Genomic DNA, 6311 nt, shown 5'->3' with positions numbered 1-6311 from the left:
AATTAAACCGGTTTCACAGGTTTCAATCACAGACCATGTGACATGGGAGTCAGGAAACTAACACACAGCGCCACCGGATTTGATAACACTATAAAAACGCTATAAAATAATGTGACTAGGCACAGAACAAGTTTACAGCACAGTACAATAATAAATGCTGACCATGACTTTAGAAGCATAAATTGCCTTACACTCAATTTAAACACAAGCTGTCTTTAGCCCTCTAAGCTGGTTCATACAGAAATGTAGAGATCCAGGCTCAGAACACACAGCTTCATTAGCGAATACATATGCAGGACAACTAGAGAAGACGTTTTACAGAGGATGGATTTTTAGAAACATCCCATCAGTGACATCACTGAAGTCAACTCCTAGGTACTGTAACTGTCGTGTGGATAGTTTCACAAGAATCAGACAAAGATTTAAGCATCGCTTGTTCTAGATAAAACTGCAAAAAAAACAACAACAACCCATAATGTACTTCTTTGCGGCTCTGTTTGCCCAAATCATATATTCACAACGTGAAATCTAGAAAATAATATTACGTAACCAAAATCCGCAATATGGAAACAGAACCTGTGTAATTGTTGATAGATGATGTACTCGTAACATTTTTTCAAGACGAACTACAACATTTAAAAAATGACTTGTATGTACTTGATATCTCTAATCAATCCACGGGTCCCAGCACAAAACGAAACTGAAACGCATACCGTTTCGCGCTTCTTATTAGTTGCTCAAAAGTAATTTGACCGTATGAAATGCATAATATAAACCTAGAAACATATACGTGAGCAGTACTTAAGCACTGTAGTATCGGTGTTAAGACATACCTCTCAAATACTGTAAATCAAGTTAAAAATATCTCAAGACCGATTCTGGTCATAATGAAACCATGTTTCGTGTATGTTTTCTTTAAAGTACCGAGACCAGCCATATACTCTATGTTTATGTTCCAAAATTAATATCGTTTATGGCCTTCACACGCGTTGCAGTATGCTCCTATTCTTTTTATGCTCAGCTACTAAGATTTCCCTTCAGTGGTAAAATCAGATATGAATATTCAATACTTAAACGGGCACAGTTAAGACATTAAATATACATATACATACTGTATACAGTACAGTTTTCATACGGTAATATGTTTATGTTCCTAAATCAATCTCTTTTATGAGCATGTGAAAGGCATGGTGAATCGATTCTCAAAAATTACTGTACTTTGCATGATTGGAAACAAATGCGTGATTGCAAAATGCTGTGGTGTTACTTTTACAAAGACGGTCAATGAAAAAAAGAATGTTGACCAGGGCAATACTTTGAGTTTACACTTACAGCTTGTCCAAGGTCATTCATTATTAATACTATTAGTAATATCTTCGTTAAAGACTTTGATGGCCACAGCTCAAACATGAGAGGTTGAGCTTTATTAGCTCCACCTTGCGGATATTCCGGATACTATTATTTTGCTTGTCGTATTATAGGAGAATTTACGGTAACTCGCGGTATTTACCGGTAGCTTGCGGTAGACTGCGTACAGCGTACCGCAAAATAATGCAGTATCGCCCGCGCATTTTGAATGGCTGCATCTGTAGGCTGCCAAAAGTCTCCGAAACCAAATTTTGATAGCAGAAAATTCTCACTCGTCCAGAAGTTCCCTTGGGACCCAACATCCAGCACAGAGTGGTAAAAAAGCGTCTTTTTTGTAGACCCTTGCAGCGTGCATTGGTGGTTCAGTGGTAGAATTCTCGCCTGCCACGCGGGAGGCCCGGGTTCGATTCCTGGCCAATGCAGTGGCTTTTGCAGCGAGCGGCTCCATCACTTGCATCCCCTTTCAACTCGCAACTGAAAACCCACTGAAGCTTAGAAGCTGTGAGCCAGGTCAGTACCCAGATGAGGATGACCTACAGGGAAAAGCAAAGCTTACAGCTGGAAGCGGTGTTAATGGAGCCAGCGGTGGGACGCTCACCCTGACGTCTGTGCGGGTCCCAATGCCCCAGTATAGTGACGGAGACGCTGTGTGGTAAAAAGGCGCCGTCTTTTGGATGAGATGTAAAACCGAGGTCATAGCTCTCTGTGGTCATTAAAAGTGACCACCAAAACCTTTGACAAAAGCTCTTGGTAATTGATGGTCTTCAATAATGCTTCTCCTTTAGGTACATTTAAATCAGCTGAAAAATGCTGTGAAATGGGGGGGCACTTCAGGCCAGTGTAGGATTTGAATTTGAATTTTTGAAGAACCATTAAACAGCACGAGAAAGCCCGTACACTGAATTGCAGGGCTTTCTATTCAAAGAAGGACAAAAGAAACTTCCCTGAATTCCATTTTTTGCAGCACAGAGAGGACAATGGGAACAAGGCCTGTTAGCTCAGTTGGTTTGAGCGTGGTGCTAGTGACGCCAAATTCTCTGGTTCGATCCCTGTTTGGGCCAGGCAGTCTCCTCCTCTCTTGCCAAAACCTGTTGCTTTCTTGCTGTGGTGAGATTGGTGGTAATGCAAAGACGCCACATACTACCGACAGACGAGAGTGTTGCGGGAGAAGAGAGAAGTGATGGAAGATTGAAGAGTGTCCTAGGTGGAGCCAAGATGAAGTGTCACAATTGCCTAGGGGAGGATTTCAAATGTTTAAGATGGTAAAAATAACCGGAAGTGATCCCCCAGTCCGGCGCAGTCTGACGTACTTCTGTCATATAAAGTAAAACTAGATGTCGAACTGGAGCCTCACCATTTGCATAAGTGAGGCTCCAGTTATACATCTAGTTTCACTTTAAATGACAAAACTGAAGAGACTTAAAAGAGCTGGAGAGGATTTCTTACAACTTTTGAGCCGGCACAGTTTTCGAAAACGTTTTATTTAAGCTGCACTATACAACACAGACAGCCAAGAGTCTCCAAAACAAAACGAATTGACAGATAGAAGAAAAGTCCCACTCGTCCTAAAGTTCCCAAAATCCAGCACTGAGCGTAAACAAAGTGTTCAAGTAGCGTGGGAATGCTACCCCTAATGCTAGCTGGAGTTTGAGTGTCTGGTTCAGAGTTTGCTCAAGAGTTTACCTTTCACAGATGCGCAAAGATGAATGCTGAGGGTGCACGCTTCAAGGCGCCTTACAGTGCAGAGAGTGATTAGAGACAATTCGTGACGTGTGCTCGTTCCCATATACCGTACGCCCCGGGTTGCAGTGCTAGGATGACGTCCAATACCGCTTCGGAACGTAATGGCATTATATTCAAGTGCAGGACGTGAGGGTTTTATTTTGTTCGTTTTGTTCTGCTCTGCTTTGCTTTGTTTTGCTTTCCATGGCGTTCGTAAGAGCGTCAATAAAAAGGCGATTCCTGCGTCTAACACGAATGTAAGAGCTATTTCAAGAGCGGCTTCTAAAATGCTTGTAGACATTTGTCTGTTGTTGATTGTTTTTTTGTGTCTAACAAAGTGCCATTTTCCTGTCCGGACGGGGAGACTTTATCATTCCCACATGAAGCAACCCTTAAGTCCTCTGAGGTGTGTCTGTCTGCAAGGCTTGTATTTTGGAAAAGTTTTTTTTTTAATGGAGAACGACTTTGAAAAAGGTTTCCGCCGGCGCCTCGCGATCCATGTGAGATTGTAGCAAGAACGCAGCAATGGCGGCGCTCGCTGTAGTCGTGTCCGAGTGGTTAAGGCAATGGACTAGAAATCCATTGGGGTCTCCCCGCGCAAGTTCGAATCCTGCTGACTACGGTGTCCTCCTCACGTCGTTGTGTGCCGGCGCAAGCAAGGAAAAGTGCCTTTTTGCTTTTCCTGGTGGTTTAAAAACGCGAGATCGCTTGTACCTGCTGCCTTGGAAAGAAATGTCTACATGTTTACTTGCACATTGTCTATTGTTTGTTTGTACATTGTCTTGATGCACTGTTTGCACTTTGTCTTGTTTTTTACACTTGTTTTACAATCGAGAGACCTTCTGTAAGTAAGAATTCCATTGTACCAGTACCGGTTACATATGGCAATAAAGTTCAAGTTCAAATGCTTCAGCTTCCGCAAACGGCATTTTGCAGCTGGAAGCAGATGGCGACGCTTTTTGCGGTCGCGTGTCTTGTGCCCCATTTCCGGCCTTTAACATCGAATCAATAAAGCTGTTAGAACCGACACCATAGGTGCTTTTCTTACAACTTTTGATCTGACTCAGTTTCGGAATGCAATTCCTGAACACTGCGAGAGACAACCTACAGATGCAGCCATTCAAAATGAGCGGTAAAAACCCGTGGTACAGTAACCAACCCGCAGGGCACCGTAGGGCACCGCGGTAAGTGATTGGCTGGCCAAAATGACCGACAGGGGCACTCGTGGTGCATTGGTTGGTAGTGAAAAGATTTCATCATCTAATGTCTTTACTGTGCACATTTCAATCCGCTTAGTTTTGAATATTTATATGGAATTTTACCACTAAAGGGAAATTTTAGTAGCTGAGCATAAAAAGAAGAGGAGCATAACGCATCTGAAGGTCATAAACGATATTAATTTAGGAACATAAACATTACTGTATGTACATAAACTGTACTGTGTATGGCTGGTCTTGATAGTGTAGTGGTTTGATGGGTTTACTGAGACAATTATCAATTGTAGCAGTAATCACGAGGTTGTTCGTTGGGGCTTTTAGAAAATCAATCGTCAGAACAACTAACAACGCACACACACGAGTTCAATACACGAGATACATTTATTAATATAAACTGTGCACCAAACATATACTAGTCTGCCTGGATACGAGCGGCAGACCTTACTGTGAGGGTTATCAATATACAAGGTATATAATCTCGAAGAGATGCAAACACAAAGAGATACACAACAGAGAATATATGTCAATATATATCGTTCGGTTACCAAATCGCTAATCAGTGTTATTACCCACTGTTACTCTAAACTCGGAAGTAAATACATTACTCATGAATTAAATTGATAACAACTTGTGTTGAGGTACAATTAAATTCTCGAGACGCAATGTAGAACATGGGGTTTACTTATCCACTGTGTTTGGATTTGGAATTTCCCGGCACGAACACCAAACCAGCTGACAGGCTCTGTTGCAGCGGTTGTCCAATGGGCGTTGTGTCGGCGTCCTCTGGCTACCGGCCAACCAGTCGAGGTGCAGCTCGGAGTAGGAAGGCCGGAGGAATCTGACTGCGGCGCGCAGGGCAGTCGTTGCTCCGAGGGGATCTACCAGCATTCACGTTGGTAGAATTCTGAATACGTACGGGATCCTCGGCCTCGCGCTTAGAACAAAGTCCAAGTCCTTTTGCAGACAACAGCAGTTGTCACGTGATTGTCTCTGAGGATGCGCGAAAATGGCCAAGGAGAGCCCAGAACTGAGCTTGCGCTCCCTTTTTGATCAAGACCCAGATGTGTGCTGATTGGTTGAGAGTTTGGCGGGCATTGGAGACCCACGTGGTATTACCACGCCCTGCCAGTCCCTGATTGGTTGGTCAAGGTGAGATATAAGTCACTTACTCTTGACACTTAGAAATGCAGTCCAGATGTCCATTCGGCACTCCCTAGACAGATAGGCGCCAGTGGATGACCATTGATCATTATAGCCAGGCTTAGCTAATTGCATCCCCGTCTGGGAGCTTGCTTCTTATCAAAAGAAAAACATCTTAAATCAGCTTGCATGAATTCTTTCTCTGTGGCTGCACCACAGAGATGGAGGGTGAGATGGGGCCTCCTTTAGGAGCATACCAACGCTTAATTCTGTCTTATTAACAAGCATTGCCGCTACATATCCCCCCTTTTTGAAGGTCACGAGGTCCTGAGGCGTTGTTGCCTTCAAAACAAAAACAGAGTTAAGTGATGTTTGTTGTACCACGGTGGATTCTACCACCCAATATTCACATTACCTCTCGAGAATTTGTACAGGAAATAGTGTTGGAAAGAACGTTGCGTATACCTGCTCTCAGTTATAAGGTACCTAGGAATGAGGCATTGGGCATCATCATTAGCTCTAGACCTTAAACTTCCGGCAGTTCACTATCAGTATCGGATAGCTCTGCAGCAGGCAGACGTTTGGGAGTGGTTACCTGATTTCGGTGATAAACCATTGCTCCCTTTGTCTCATTCAAACTACCCCGCAAGGCTTTGATACAAGAGAACAGCATCCAACACATTACCCCAGCCATGATCCAGCTACCCAGCAGCAGTGTCAAGATGACCACGTTTATTGTTCCTAGCGCCCCAGAGGATCCACAACGACTGTGCTTGGGACCTACCAGTGTAGTTTTTAAGTTTGTGTCGTTAAGAACAAATTCGACTACCTGTACACCCTCAAGACTTACTGTCTCTTGGATTC

General features: G+C 43.4%; 1 non-coding gene across 1 annotated transcript; it reads left to right on the top strand.

The window, feature by feature from the left end:
* The first annotated feature begins 1719 nt into the window (after positions 1 to 1719).
* trnag-gcc (transfer RNA glycine (anticodon GCC)) lies at positions 1720 to 1790 on the top strand. The gene has a single exon. It is a non-coding gene; the product is annotated as a tRNA-Gly (tRNA).
* The last annotated feature ends 4521 nt before the right edge of the window (positions 1791 to 6311 follow it).

Source organism: Atractosteus spatula, assembly GCF_055471065.1.
Source record: "Atractosteus spatula isolate fAtrSpa1 chromosome 16 unlocalized genomic scaffold, fAtrSpa1.hap1 SUPER_16_unloc_1, whole genome shotgun sequence".
NCBI lineage: Eukaryota > Metazoa > Chordata > Actinopteri > Semionotiformes > Lepisosteidae > Atractosteus > Atractosteus spatula.
The sequence above is the reverse complement of the archived record's forward strand: the minus strand, read 5'-3'. Positions and strand labels throughout refer to the sequence as shown.